We start from the raw sequence: 16152 nt of genomic DNA on the forward strand, positions 1-16152 counted from the left end.
ACTATTTCTCATCTTCAGATAGTGAATATTCTTAAATTCTTAATTCTTAAATATGGGCACAAGCGGTATACAAAGCCAAATCAATTTATACTACTAAATCTTATAAATATGATAACTGATCATAGTTTAAATATAGCTAATCAAGTGCACATAATTGCATCGCTACATCAGGTATGAACTTTCTGTATTACCTTTCAATGTGTGAGTAAACATCTTTCTATATCCAACGGGTCTTAGCTGAAATAGAATTCAAACTTACTAAGCCATACATACGTCTACTGGTTTACTTATATATATATATATATATATATATATATATATATATATATATATATATATATATATATATATATATATATATATATATATATATATATACATATATATATATATATATATATATATATATATATATATATATATATGTATATATATATATATATATATATATATATATATATATATATATATATATATATATATATGTATATATATATATATATATATATATATATATATATATATATATATATATATATATATATATATATAAATGTTAAATGATCTACCTTTGCAGTAAGAAGCTCAGCCCACTGTTGCATCATGACCATATCTTGAAGCTGATTAGGTGGCAATGGTTTCACACCTTTGGCCACTTTGAAATACGTTATACGGGCGAAACGGTTATGGGGGTGTATTTATATTGAGCATAAAAAATAGCAATAGGCATTTATTAAGGCTGCCCACAAATAAAACAATCCATGATGCATCATCACAATAAATTGATATCTTTATAATGACAATACTGTATATAGACATATCTTTTAGCTGGGGTTTAAAGGACGATCATGAATGGCAGAGGGAAGGGACAGTGACAAATCCCTATCTAGCAGGACAATGCTCTAGAGACTGACCATATATACATATGATCAGTGCCCGAGCCCCTTCTCCACCCAAGCTAGGAACAGGGAGGGCAAGGTAATGGCTACTGATGATTCAGCAGGTATATCTATAGGCTCCCTCAAACCCCCATCCTTAGTTCACAAGGATGGTGAGGTTTCAGACACCACAAGAAACTATCGAGCTTGAACGGGACTCTAACTCAAGTCCGGCAGATCACATGGTATGGACAACATACTGTTATCGTGTGGAGAGAGATTATCATCCGACCGAGACAATTCCGTACTGGTAATTCAATCCTATTTCGAGGGTTGACCAATCACAAGGGAAGCTACTATGCAGTGAGCGGGGCTCTTCTGTATAGCTGCATGATGCCTTAAAATTTATAGTAGCGTTCACATATGTGTGTGTCCTTTTGACGTAAGCAGTCCTGCTAACTAAGAAGTATGAAGCGAATGTGTCTTATTACATCGAGTGGTTATTTTACCAGCATCATTAAATTCCCCCTTTCAGTGCTTGTATTTCTACTCTTACTAACCAAACAAAGAAAATAATCCGTTCACTATTTAAGAGAGTAATGTACTATCCTTAAAGGTTTCTCATGAATAAAAGCCTCGTCACTGAAGTGTTCTCACCAAATTACACAACACAGTTTAATTGCACCGTACCCAGAGATATGAATAAAGCTAAGAATAAGCCATTTATTCTCTCAATCCCATTAAGCATTAATTACGCATGGAAATCAGTCACTCTAAAGAATATTAAATGAAGTACTTCACGTTAATGTTGCTATGTAGATGTGAAATAATAATAATAATAATAATAATAATAATAATAATAATAATAATAATAATAATAATAATAATAATAATAATAATAATGGCATAAAAAGAACAATCGTGATCTGAAAATGCACTAAGAAAAATAAAATCTCTTCTTGAATAACTTTATAATTATGTTGATATAAGAGTACACATTCCAGAAGCTTTCGAGTGTCATTCAAAGCTAACGAATTCTCTAGGACTTGGGAGGCTCTTGTGGAGAGAGGAATGGCGTGTTTCACCGATTCCATAAGACCTTTTGACAGTACAACTTTCTGTTTTGAGATCTCGGTTGGAGGGATTCGCTCAAAATTTTAAAAGGTCTCCCAGATTATTGAATGTTTTAAAAATACAGTTTTTTTATAGTTTTTTTTTTTTTTATCATGACCATAGCTAAATGTCATTTTCATTCGTATGAAGGGTTTTAAATTCATCTAATTTTCGTATATCTTTTATTCTATTTTGCATATTTGTTTATGGAAAAATGAGACCCAGACAAATCTCCTAGAATGTATTTCTTATTTCACGACCTGTAATATATAATTTTGAAGTTTCATTAATTTCAATTGTTCTTTGCCTTAAATATCTTTGGACAAATAATAATAACACATTTAAGGACCCTAAATTGATGGTGGTTAGGCAGTTGACTTTTAAAGTGAAAAAAACTTCGTCTCATTGCAAGATTAAACTGAAAATTTATTGATCAAATAAAACTCATGCTGCTCGATGTTGTTTGAAAATAAATGAACGACTAAAGCTGGAGATCATACAACTAAAATCAGTTAAAGAATCCATTTCTTTTAACTATTGTATATGTGTGTATGTATGTATGTATGTATGTATGTATGTATGTATGTATATATATATATATTTATGTATATATATATATACATATATATGCATATTTATATATATATATATATATATATATATATATATATATATATATATATATATATATATATATATATGTATATATATAGGTATATATATATATATATATATATATATATATATACATATATATGTATGTATGTATATATATACATACATATATATATATATATATATATATATATATATAAAAATATATATATATGTATATATATATATATATATATATATATATATATATATATATATATATATATATATATATATATATAAAATTTCTGGTACTCAGAAACCCATGGGTCAGGCCGATCACTATAACAATGAAACAATTTCACAAAATGGTAAGTTGACAGTTTAGACCACAGATTGATTCACAATACCCCAAAAAATGAATTGAACGAATCTGACCATCGATGCTATCGGAAATTACTAGCTTCATATATAGGCCACCCTCCCTTGAAGAGCAAGAAAAATAGTAGAGAAAAATTGTTTTATTTCTGGTGTGGGAAACACAGAAAGAGTAAAATACAAAATTGCAACCTTACACAATCATACCCAGCTTCACCTAACCTAGTGCTCCGGATATCTTTGCCCAACTGAGGCTTTTCCCCCATGATATCTCCCCCCTTCCCTAACCTTTCCTACCAAGATGCATCTCTTAGAAAATCTTCAATAAATCACCTATGTACCTAGGCTAGGCATATTACCTTTACTTATTCAGAATAAAACACTGCAGATGGTGATTATCATTACTTTGTGTATTAAACTTATGACATTTTGCATTTTATAAGTCTATGGATCACACTAGAAAACTTAAAGCCATTATTTGAATCTGATTGCAATAAAACTTATAACCGATGGTTACTGAAACGGAGATTGCGAGTCAACAGAGCACACATTGAGCGTCATTTCTAAACATGTCCCGAAAATAAAATCTATCCCGGTTTTTTTTAATTACACTACGGTTTCAGAACTGTAGCTAATAGTATAAACTTACAAAAAAGAGCCTACTGATTTTCCTTATCCTGTTCCCTTAATTCTATATGAAAAACAAAACTTATTTTCCCTTTGGGAGCCCCATTACATCAAACTGTTCAAATCTCATTGAAACGACTAGATTCAGTTACTAACATTACACAGCAAATATTAGCGTTTTTTTATACTATATTATATTAAATATTATATTATATATACATTCAGATTAAGTATATTTCCTAAATACCCACTTGGTTTGTATTAGAACAATAGCCCCGAACTAATTTGTCATGGTAAAGGCATCTTAGTCTGAACAAAACGATAAGGACACGTGGATCTTTTACCTCGAGTTACTAGGCCAGGTATGAAATTTGTGTTTGCAGAGTTCTTTCTTTTGTTTTGTCTTTCTAGCGAAATGGAAATCCGAGAGAAAGGGAGAGAAGGGTTTCTGAGGTGGCAGCACGTGATCATCATGCCCTGGGCACCTGAGGTTGGTGTCACCTTTTTCACATGTAGCCAAGGAAAGTGACTATCATGCTAAGGCCTTGTGGATGGATACGCCCTTCACTACTTCCTGCGCGACAGAAATGCAGCAGTTGTCACCCAAAGGTTAAAACTTGACCAGCCAAAGGCTAAGGCCCGAGAATGTGTTGAATGATAAGACAGTAAGATCCCTTGAACTAGTGACTATGAGCATTACATAAACATTAACTTTCCCCAGCACTCTAACTGCCCCATCCCAAGATGGGTTTAATAAATGCTCTCTATGATTGGAAAGATTGATTGAAATGAAAAATAGCTTCCAGGTTCTACTGTAACTTTCATTGTTATACCATATGCATTGTCAAAATCCTGTAAACGAGAAAGCCAGTTTGTTAGAAATAGAAAAGAAAAGAAAAAATAATAATGATAAAAATTCAACTACTCGTCTGATTCCTTTGTAAGTTAAAACCTTTACTTTTTCCAGCATATATTTTGCAGTACCTAGGAATATATTATGGCGTGAGTACCACAGTCAATTTTATTTAAGGGTAGTGTACATGAACATACGCTACTGGGGTCTAAGTGATGTCAGGCAGGGCAGCCGATCACTACTATGGTCTACCCCAAGGCCAAAGCAACATTCTCCAAAAAGAAGGCAACTGTGCTTACCCCAAACAAAATGTAAAAAAAAAAAAAAGCACGTTATTATAAGAAGTCAGTTCTAAAAATCAATGGAATTACTTATAAATTGGATTTATCACTATTGAATATTTAATCCAAATCAATACAATATAACCATAACTATCCTAATTTAGCGAATGCACCTCTACTAGTGGGGGAATTTAAGTGGTTTGAGTTGGCCAGAGAGCTGTTGAATCAACTGCAGATGTGTGCGTTAGAAGAGCCATCATATTATTCAAAATGGGAGGAATAAAAATAAGTGACAACATTCTCTTTTTTAGATCCGGAAATTTCTTCATGAGTGGGTGGCGAAAGAAAAGTTGAACCTGAGATATTTCTGAGTGTGAGTGTATGTGTGGGGGTAGGGGGGTGGGGGGGGGGGGATGTCCAACCCTTTTTGGATCTGGAGGCCATACGACTAGGGTGAGGGCACTGTTTAACGTGCCAGCACTGAAGAAATCTTATGGTACCTTCATGAGTCAATTAATGGAACATGGCTCATGCTAGGTTGTGCCAAATGTATCGTAATAGATTACTTTTTGTCAGCCCTAATGAAGAGATGAGAAGAGCCACAAGTCCGAAAATGCTGTACAATGCTTTACCACATTGAACCTTTATCTTTTATCCTATGGAGTTGCTGTTTCCAATAGGGCTAAACTCATGGTCTGGAACTGAAGTAAAATTTCAAATGGACCTTTTGAGGTTAAAAAGTAAAGCATTCAATGCAACTCGATGAGAGAAACCTGATGATGCAAACCCCATTCCGGCATCATGAATATTACGGTGTAATCGGCAAAAAAATAAGAGCTGAAATTTGACTCTTGACCTGATCTAAGAGATCACCAATTAACCAAGGACCTTAAAAATGCTTGTTTTTGTCCTGAGCCTCTAGCTTAATTACGGGCCAAATGCAGAGGTTGTTATATCAAGCTCCCATAGCCATCTGTGTTATGAAAAATGTCAAAACCTGGCAAAGTAGTTAAGCCAGATAATATGTCCAGATATGTCAGCAATATCTAAGAAAATGTACTTACTCCTCATGTGTGGCTTGACGATGGTGGATATGTTTAGTGCTGAAAATTGCATCATTGTAAATGTATAAGTATGACATTGAAAGGCAAAAAATAGATGATTTTTATTGCTTTTTCGAAAACTATGTAATTCATTAACTTAGCTTTTAAAATTGTTTGTAAGCAGAATAACATAATACTGCTATTAACAGTAATAAAAACAAAATAAATGAATTTATGAAATTATAAATAAAGTAATGCAGGTAAGCAATAGAGCAGTGTCATAATATGGCAAAGTGCAAGGATCTTGTGGTAGGGATGTGGTGTATGATTCAGGTAAATCCTCCAATTTTGGCCACAAGGCAGTGCATCAAAGCAATGCCGGCCTCTAGTAATTAGAGTGGCTGCAGATTATGGAAAGGTGCATGAGGGTCTTGTTGAATATGTTGTAAAAGCAGATAGGTGCTTTCAAAAGAGGAATTTTTTTGTATGTGTGTACATGAGGAGACCTATGAGTAACTGAGAACTTCATTGTTTGGTAGTCATTGTGTTAAGTGGCTTAGAGCATTAAGGATGGTTTATTCGATGTGGTAAAGCTGTATTACAATGGTTAACAGATTAGGTTAAAATAGCCGGGCTTGTGGTCATAAGGTCGTTTCTGCTGTTAAGTGTTGTTGCTGGTAGTCTGAACATTTGGGGAAGTTAAGAGTCCTGAATGCTTCTAGAATTTACTCTCTTGCTAAATGAAGCCCTATGCATTGTAATTCTATTTCTGTTGACAGAAATGCCACAAACTATCAAGTTCTGTAACATGGCAGAGGAGGAAAACGTTAGTAGGGATGTGATGAAGCACAACAGATGGCAAAGCACTAAAGGAACAAAGACATGGTGGGTCTCATAACAGTTTTTAGTTCATGAAACCATAGAGCAGACAGGCACTGCATAACGTAGATAGAGACAGACTGAGGATGGACTTTTCAACGGGAATATACCTCTTTTTTTTTTTTTTTTTTTTTTTTTTTTTTTTTTTTTTTTTTTTTTTTTGCGGCCAGGGAGGATGCTATGCATTGAGGGACAAGTGGGCATTTACAGCAATGATGTATTGACACTGGCTAAACAAATTGAAGGTTGAATAGCTGGAGTTAGCTGACAACTTGGCATTTGAAACCAGATTCCCACAACATATGTCATCACTGCAAGAAGTGCCAAGTTTTGAGTCTGTTCCCGTGAATAAGTTTATGGTCAGGGCTTGGGTGATAACAACACCCCAAAGGATCAGATCCTACTTTAGTTGCTACAAGAGGGGTTATCATAAAACTGAAAAAGAGAAAGCAAATAAAGGAACCCCCTCACTCTTTGCTTCTATTATAAGTTCTAGTTAAGAGAAGGGGAGAGTGGGTCATTGTTGACCCAGGCAGGTTGACTAATGTGATGGCAACTGGTGTATAGCTGTCGGGGAGAATATAATTAAAGGGAATTTGATGGTAGAGACATTAACTGTAGGGGTATGAGTGAGGTAAATGCAGTAGTGCATGGGATACAAGGGAGCATGCACATGATTGTAGCTGGCAGCATTGTCACACTCGGTGATGTAATGATAGGAATGAACATAATTGGCCAACTGGAGGGTGTTACAACTCATAAGAATGGAGTGATCATAGGGATGTGTATGCCCTGGCATTAGAGCAAAATAGTTTGAATAGTGAATACCTCACAATAGACCAGAGAGAAGGTTTGTCATTTTCGTGATCGAGGATAAGGACTCCCATGTAGAGTTCGATGATCAGCATCAGACAGTTGAATGTTTCCTAAAAGAAGTGTGATCCATTATGGAAAATTTGTAAGAGATAAAAAAAAGTTCAAGAGATAGGTCTGTGAGCAGATTAAAGATGGCCTACTTGTGCCTTAAAGGGAGAAGGGGAGAAAACAACCGCTGCCACTGATGGCAGTTGTGAAGGCAACAGTAAAGTCCAAAGTAAAGTCCATCCTGTCCTGGTTTTCCGGGAACTGAAGGACTATTTGCAGTGATACATTGGTGACATCACCATGGATTTATGTGCCAAGACCCTATGGGAGTAGCAGCAGATGAAGCGGGCCATCACTATTGTTGATCTGAAGTTAGTATACCTGAAGCTACTTGTACCAAAAAGTTGCAGTAGTATCAGTGCAGGAAATCACATAATTACTTATAATCTAAAGATACTGGAGTTTGGGCTGAATTTGGAATTGTAAAGCATGGACTAGTTCATGTGATGATCCTGGGGGAAGAGTGAAAAGGTGGAGTCTGGTATCAACTCTTAAGTGATGATATACTCGCGATAATACTGTACCGATGTCAGAGGAGGCTCTGCAATACCTGAGGAGATTTGGACTGATTATGAAACCACTAGAGAGCTTGGTAAGAGGAGGTATCTCACTTTGTGAATGAGACTAGGCAAGGACAAAAAAGAGACTCTTACTCTCCAGAGAGGGAATGTAATTACTGAAGATATCTAAGGCCTAAGCAGAAGGAAGCTTTTTCCTGTGTATGAGGGACTAGTGGGCTAACACTGCACTAATACATGACTTTGGAGAGAAATAAGCACAGAGTAAAATGGGAAGATGAGGTCAGGAAAATATCAACTGCGATGATTGGTGGTATAGTAGAAATGGTTAAAGATGATCCAGTGAAAGATTGCTGTACTTGCTGAAAATATGTTTTTGGAAATGAAGAGGAACAAAAGCTGAGTTGGATGCTGTGTTGAAAAATTCCAACCTAAAATTGAAGTGGGGACTGGGTAACATTAAGGTTTAAATCAATTCAGCTAAACTGCTGAGATGGGTGAAATCAGAGGTCAAAGTCGAGGGGAGGATCCAAACGAATAGGGCAATTGAGATGACCTTAAAGCAGTGAGAGGATTAGTTGATGGATTTTAATTTCAAGTTGCAAATAATATTTGCATTTTTGGATGAAAAACAAGAAAGATGAATTTGCCCTTTCCCATGCCAATTAATTTTTCTTGTATTTATTCCTATTATAAGTCCTGCTTGCTCCTTTTTTTCTGTTAATATTTTCAGGGATTAACAGGATTCTACTACCAGCCATCTCCATCAATATGTGGTACTCTACCAGAAATATTTCTCAGTAACTCCTGTACAGTTCTATGGATATTCAAGCTAATTTTTACACACTAAATGTTTACTTCCTCTACTAATCTAATGCTACTGAGAACTAATTCCTTGAAGCTTTTTCATGTTGGCCGAATCACTTTTTTTCCCTTGACCAACTCATCTTCCATAAAGTCAGATACCAACAATTTGTGTTGATTACCAACATTCCCCTTTTATTATCGTACAATTTTTCACTTTTGTTAGATTGCTTTTCCTACACGTCAGGAAATCCAGTCGGGGTTTCTCATTCCAATAATGCATGATGAATAGTTTTTATTCATAAGCCAAGTATGCTTAATTGTAATATCAAACGCGACTGCAAAATTATTATAGGTTTTTCTTCTTTCTTCGTTTATCCAATACTGTGTGCCCCGTGAATCCTTGGGATGTTTCTACGATTATATGCAATGTGCCCACTTAAAAAACTTCCAAAGACTAGTCTTTCTTCCAATTTTGTGATGTCATAATGTCATCCATCTCTTTGCAGAATCTATATGAACTTCCTCAGGGCTTAATACGTTTTGCACTTGTTACATAGAAAATGTGTACAACCACAAAAGTTTTACTAGAATTATACAGTACCACAATTTTGATTCCCACCCACTAAATTTTCTTTCATCTCCTTGTCAATGATAACGCCTACTCTACTTCTTCATCTATCGTCAGCTCCACTGTATAATACTGTATATTAGAGCCACTGCCAATCTCCTTTACCCTGCTTCATCTCCATTTTGTCTATTGTACACACTAAATGTCAACTTTCCTTCTCTCCATAACATCAGCCAACTCTCTACTTTGCCATTCATACTACCAACGTTTCCACCATTTCCTTATCATCACTTTTTATACTTGGCTCTTTAGTCGCGCTCTTACTTGACAAGGTAGTGTTCGTTTATAAAAGGGGGATCGGCAAAGACCCACATGCATTACGTGAACTAGGTATGACCTGGTATTCTGTTTTGAACTGTTCTTAGCTACTGTTCAGTATATAGCCAATTTCTCTTTTTCCGTTTGTCTTTCTTGGTACTCGCCCTCACCATTAACCTGGGATTAGGACGCGTGTGAAGTTGTGCTGAGATGCATCCCCTACGGCTGATTTTAAATTGAAATGCAATAGCTTAGTTTTATTTCAGAATATGGCACACGAAAGAAAATCACGGAAAAACATTAGGAACCAAATGGGCTTCTGAGGATATACTAATCATGTTTTGAGATTCAGGAAACCAAAAAAGAAAAAAAAAAAGTATATTCAGGAATTTCAATTTAAAGCAGCAATGGAAGCAATGTTATTGTTCCATAATAATGATTCGGAATTCCCAATTATCCGTTGTGCCACAAATTTTCTTAGATACCTAAATGCCTCAAAACCTAACAAGAAATATTTTGTAAAAGTGCAGTTGAGCTGACGGCTCAGAAACTTGAAATACCGGTGCATTAACTTTCTCCCAAGAGCGGTAAGAATAAAAACAATTAAGTAATAATGTAACTTCCTCTTTTCTTTCTATACTTTTCTCCTTTTATCACTTTTCTCCTTTTATCAATACCTTCATCTCCCATATCATCCACTGGCATTGAATGAATACAATATTCCGTAATAAAACGAATATTGCACTGAATAATTGTCTCAATTGCTGTTTATCCATCTTTTTATTTTATCAAACCTGTATTCTTTTGGATTTAATGGGTATCTCTCATAAATGCTCATAACTATATTATTCTGCCGATTCTATTTCTATGGTAGAGAGAATATGATAATTTGCTAATTGGACAATGTACCCTCTCATCTATGTGCCTAATTAATTCCATTAATGAGCCCTTGTACCTGCATTAGTCTCATATAATGAAATGAGTAATTAATTCAGTGATTAATAATCAACCTCGAATCCGTTAAATTTTGCAGTAAGTGAAACATCATATTTGTTCTTAATTTATAAATTGTCTATAATTTTCAAGTTTAATATAACTAGATCGTCTGTTCGGTCACTTAATTGATAACAGCTTCTAAAGTATATACATTTATTATTATTATTATTATTATTATTATTATTATTATTATTATTATTATTATTATATATATATATATATATATATATATATATATATATATATATATATATATATATATATACATATATATATATATATATATATATATATATATATATATATATATATATATTTATAAAATGAAAATTTAATATATATAAATATATATGGCTTATCTTTTCAATCATTCACTGTTTGGTCCGCTTCTCGACATACTATGCACTATTGTTTAAATTTACAGACATTTCTCTAATAATCTTATGCATCTGTATCTAGTCTTTTGGGATTTATTCTGATTTTAAATCCTTTCCAGCACTACCATAATAATAATAATAATAATAATAATAATAATAATAATAATAATAATAATAATAATAATAATAATAATAATAATAATAATAATAATGATAATAACAAGTGAGGATTATATGTTTGATAATGATAATAATTTGTGAAAATAATAATAATAATAATAATAATAATAATAATAATAATAATAATAATAATAACAAACTAAATCCACAGATTCTTAAATTCTCCAATAATTCCAACTTCATTTCAGTTTTGCCGCTCCTTTAATCGCCTAATTATCAACAAGAATAAATAAAAGTAGGCCGGGTTTAATTCAGCCAAAGGTGCGTTTGATTCCCTCATTAGAAGGAAGAAGAGACCCAAACGAATGCGCTAATGAAGTGCTTCAATAATCAGTACCGGCTGATTAGCTTTTAACAGGAAATCGGGAACTTGAAGACAACCTCCGCCTACCTGGCTTCTAGTTACTAAGACCTTATTAGCTTCTATCTGTTATTTGGCAGTTTTTCTTTTCCTTTTTTATTCTTGTTTTTTATGGGGGATGAAGATGCTAATTAGTCAAATTACGTTATCATCAAATCATTATAATCAATAATAAATGTCATCATCGTTAAAAAATTAGTACTATATAACTTTGACGTTGTAATTAAAGGGGTAGAATGTCTTCAGAATTGTGAATTTGAGTATATATTTCACGACATGCAACTAATCTTTCGTCGAATTGTTCATTTATCTTCTTCCATCCTACTCACCTGGTTAGAATAGGTAGATAGAATATTAATGTCCATCGTTATCTATTAAATGAAAGCAAAGTTAAATCTTGAAAACGCTTCGTTGTTCTTCCCATAAACGCAAATGATATTTTCCTTGATTATTTGATTGCCTCTGGAGCAAGAGCAGAAATATATTATTATTATTGTTATTAATTGCTAAACTACAACCCTAGTTGTTATAAGGCCAGGGGCTCCAACAGGGAAAATAGCCCAGTAAGGAAAGGAAACAAGGAAAAATAAACTATTTTAAGAACAGCAATAGCATTAAAATACTGTAAATATTTCCTATATAAACTATAAATCTTTAACAAAACAAGAGGAAGAGAAATAAGATAAAATAGTGTGCCCGAGTGTACTCTCAAGCAAGAGAACTGTACCCCAAGACAGCGAAACACCATGGTACAGAGGCCATGGTACCATCCAAGATCAGAGAACAATGGTTTGAATTTGGAGTGTCCTCCTAGAAGATCTGCTTACCATAGCTAAATAGTCTCTTCTACCCTTACCAAGAGGAAAGTAGCCAATGAATAATTACATTGCAGTAGTTAACCCCTTGAGCAAGGAAGAATTATATGGTAATCTCAGTGTTGTCAGGTGTATGAGGACAGGAGAATATGTAAAGAATAGGCCAGACTATTCGGTGTATGTGCAGGCAAACGGAAAATGAGCCGTAACCAAAGAGAAGAATCCAATTAGTACTGTCAGGCCAGTCAAAAGGATCCCATAACTCTCTACCGGTAGTATCTCAGCTGGTGGCTGGGGCCCCGCCCAACCTACTACCTAAATGATAATGTTATTTAGGTTCTACTACTAATCTTTTAGTATTATCATCTTTACTAATATTGCAATTGACAATTTCACGCAGTTTTACAACAAAATTTCGTTCCGTAAAGAAAGACTTAAGAATATTTCATCCCAGAGAGTAACCCTTTTCATGATTATGTAAGCCAATACAAGCTCCAATTAATATTCAAATGTGCAATTATCTGTCGAAATCATAACAATTGAGTACAATGCACATGTATGGAATCTGCCTTTCTCTCTGCTTGACTTAACTTTAAAACACATACTCATGTATATGTATATATATATATATATATATATATATATATATATATATATATATATATATATATATACACGTTTGTGTATGAGTGTACGTATACATATACATACATACAGTAACTCATGCATACACATTATATATATATTTATATATATACATATATATATATATATATATATATATATATATATATATATATATATATATACACACACATATATATATATATATATATATATATATATATATGTGTGTGTGTATATATATATATATATATATATATATATATATATATATATATATATATATATATATATATACATACATACATACATACATACATACATACATACATACATACATAAATATCCAGATAGTTTTTAGGATAACAGGAGAAACCTAAATACAGTTTTCCTAAGATCCCAAAAATTATCCGGAGAGTCACCACTAAGATATTGTCTATTCATTATAAACGTAAGGTAACATGTCCAAGTATCGCATTTAGAAGCGGCATAAATAACTTTGATGGTAGTCCAGAATCTGCTTCCCACCAGAGAGAATGTTGTTGTGAAGAAATAACTGGAATCAGACACCAACTTAATCTTCAAATATAGAAGTTCTGCGGTAGCGGGTAAGCTTCACATTCTAAAGCTTAAAATACACGTTAAAAAAAAAAGCGTCAAAATTTTGCACCAAAATTTTGATATCAAAATTTTGATGCAGAATTTGAGTGTGTGTAGGACGTTTTGATGTCAAAACGTCCTACACACACTCAAATTTTGCATCAAAACTTTGGTTTCAAAATTTTGATGCAAAATTTTGACGCTTTTTTTGAACGTGTATGGGCCCCTTAAGCTGCATTCCGGAAACGAGAGCAGTTTTGGAAGCTCTGTAACAACCGCTTTGTAAAAAAACGGAATCTTGTGAATTATCGGAGAAAGAAGAGAAACTACATGGACAAGAGTGCAGAAACTTCTTCAGTGCAGAGCTGAAGCATCGAGACAAATATTTGTCATAAGGAAAGGCACGTTTCCAAATGGAATCGAATCTAAAAACTATGCAGATCACAAATCTGAATTTCTGAGGGAGCGATTAGGCATAAAAAAGTAGTCTGCTTTAAACAAGAGATGACGTACCTAAACAATCAACGTCAAACCCGTCGCAAAAATTCGATTGTAACCTTTGTCGAACAGGTAAAGAACTTGTGTAAAATCATTTATGTACTTCAAAATTGATCTTAATCTTTTTCATTTCAAAGAATACGAAAGTTTTTAATCATCAATTTTTGTTACCTAATTTAGGATTATCCAAACATTTATGTATATTAAAATTTTTACCAACACAGCTTAATATTAAAACTTACTTCCATTGCTCGATCAATCCTAATGAAGAGTCACTTAAAAAAAAGGGATTCAAAACAGGTGTCGACACCAAATAACAAATGGAGATATATAAATGCAGTTTTCCGTTATCCTGAAAACTATCTGCTGGAGCATAGTATGTCCTGAGAGATGCTGTCTTCGAATTTTGTAGACAACAGAAATATTGTCTATTCATTATACATATATATGTATATATATACATATATATATATATATATATATATATATATATATATATATATATATATATATATACATATATATATGCCTATATATATATATATATATATATATATATATATATATATATATATATATATATATATATATATATATATATATATATATATACAAATACGCCTATGTATAATATATAATAAATAATTATATATTAACCATATACACACATACACACACACACATATATATATATATATATATATATATATATATATATATATATATATATATATATATATAGATATATATATATATATATATATATATAAATATACATACATACATACATATATATGCTGCCTAAATTACACACACACACACACACACACACACACACACACATATATATATATATATATATATATATATATATATATATATATATATTTCTATATATATAAAGTATATATATATGCATATATATATATATATATATATATATATATATATATATATATATATATATATGTGTGTGTGTGTGTGTGTGTGTGTGTGTGTGTGTGTGTGTATGTATAAAGTGATAAATGTCTATTGTGATTTTTTTTCTAAAAACCAATATAGCTTAACACAGTAACTAGTCCAATTACAGAGTATACTATACTTTTGTATTCTTTAATCCTTACAGTTCAAGTCCTATTTCCTCAGAAAATGGGTAATCGACGCAGTCTATACGGATATATACAAAAATACCATTGACGTTTATATCCTCATGCAGATTCAAGAATAAGGTTATATAGCAACTTTGTAGTTAAAAAAAGTGACATTGGTGAAATAAATCGAAAAGATTCGACCAAAATCTGAATGAAGTTTGTCCAGAATACGACAGAATATTGATACTATCTTTTAGGTTAATCAAAATATAGTTGTGAGCCTACTATGAAAACCTATACATTGCAATCAGTTAAAATAGCTTTCCCTGTCATCAAAAAAAAAAAAAAAAAAATCTAAACTTTGTACATAAACATATCTAAACTAGTAAACTCTTACGACTGGGATTTATAGCGATTATTTTTACCCATTCATGCCAAATAAGATACAGTTCCTAATAGCCTTCCTTCAATACCATAAAACGGTTAATGGCTACAATATATTACGAAAAAATAGCCTAAGTTTAGCAATAATTATCCATTGGCTTTCAGTAGAATTTTCTTCTTTGGTCTTATGGTAAGAAATTGTCCACCATTTGTAGGTATTCTTGAGACCATTATCAACTCTTGTTCATTAATGGTGTTTGTCTGCTTGTTTACTCATTTCTCTTCTTTATTAATTATAATTTTTAGCTTTTAATAAAGCTATGCTCTTATTACCTGCTCTGGAAGATGAATAATAATAATAATAATAATAATAATAATAATAATAATAATAATAATAAGTCTATCGCGTGTGAAAACAGAGCAGCAAAAACACGTTTCGTTCACA

Source organism: Palaemon carinicauda, chromosome 8, assembly GCF_036898095.1.
Source record: "Palaemon carinicauda isolate YSFRI2023 chromosome 8, ASM3689809v2, whole genome shotgun sequence".
Classification (NCBI taxonomy): domain Eukaryota; kingdom Metazoa; phylum Arthropoda; class Malacostraca; order Decapoda; family Palaemonidae; genus Palaemon; species Palaemon carinicauda.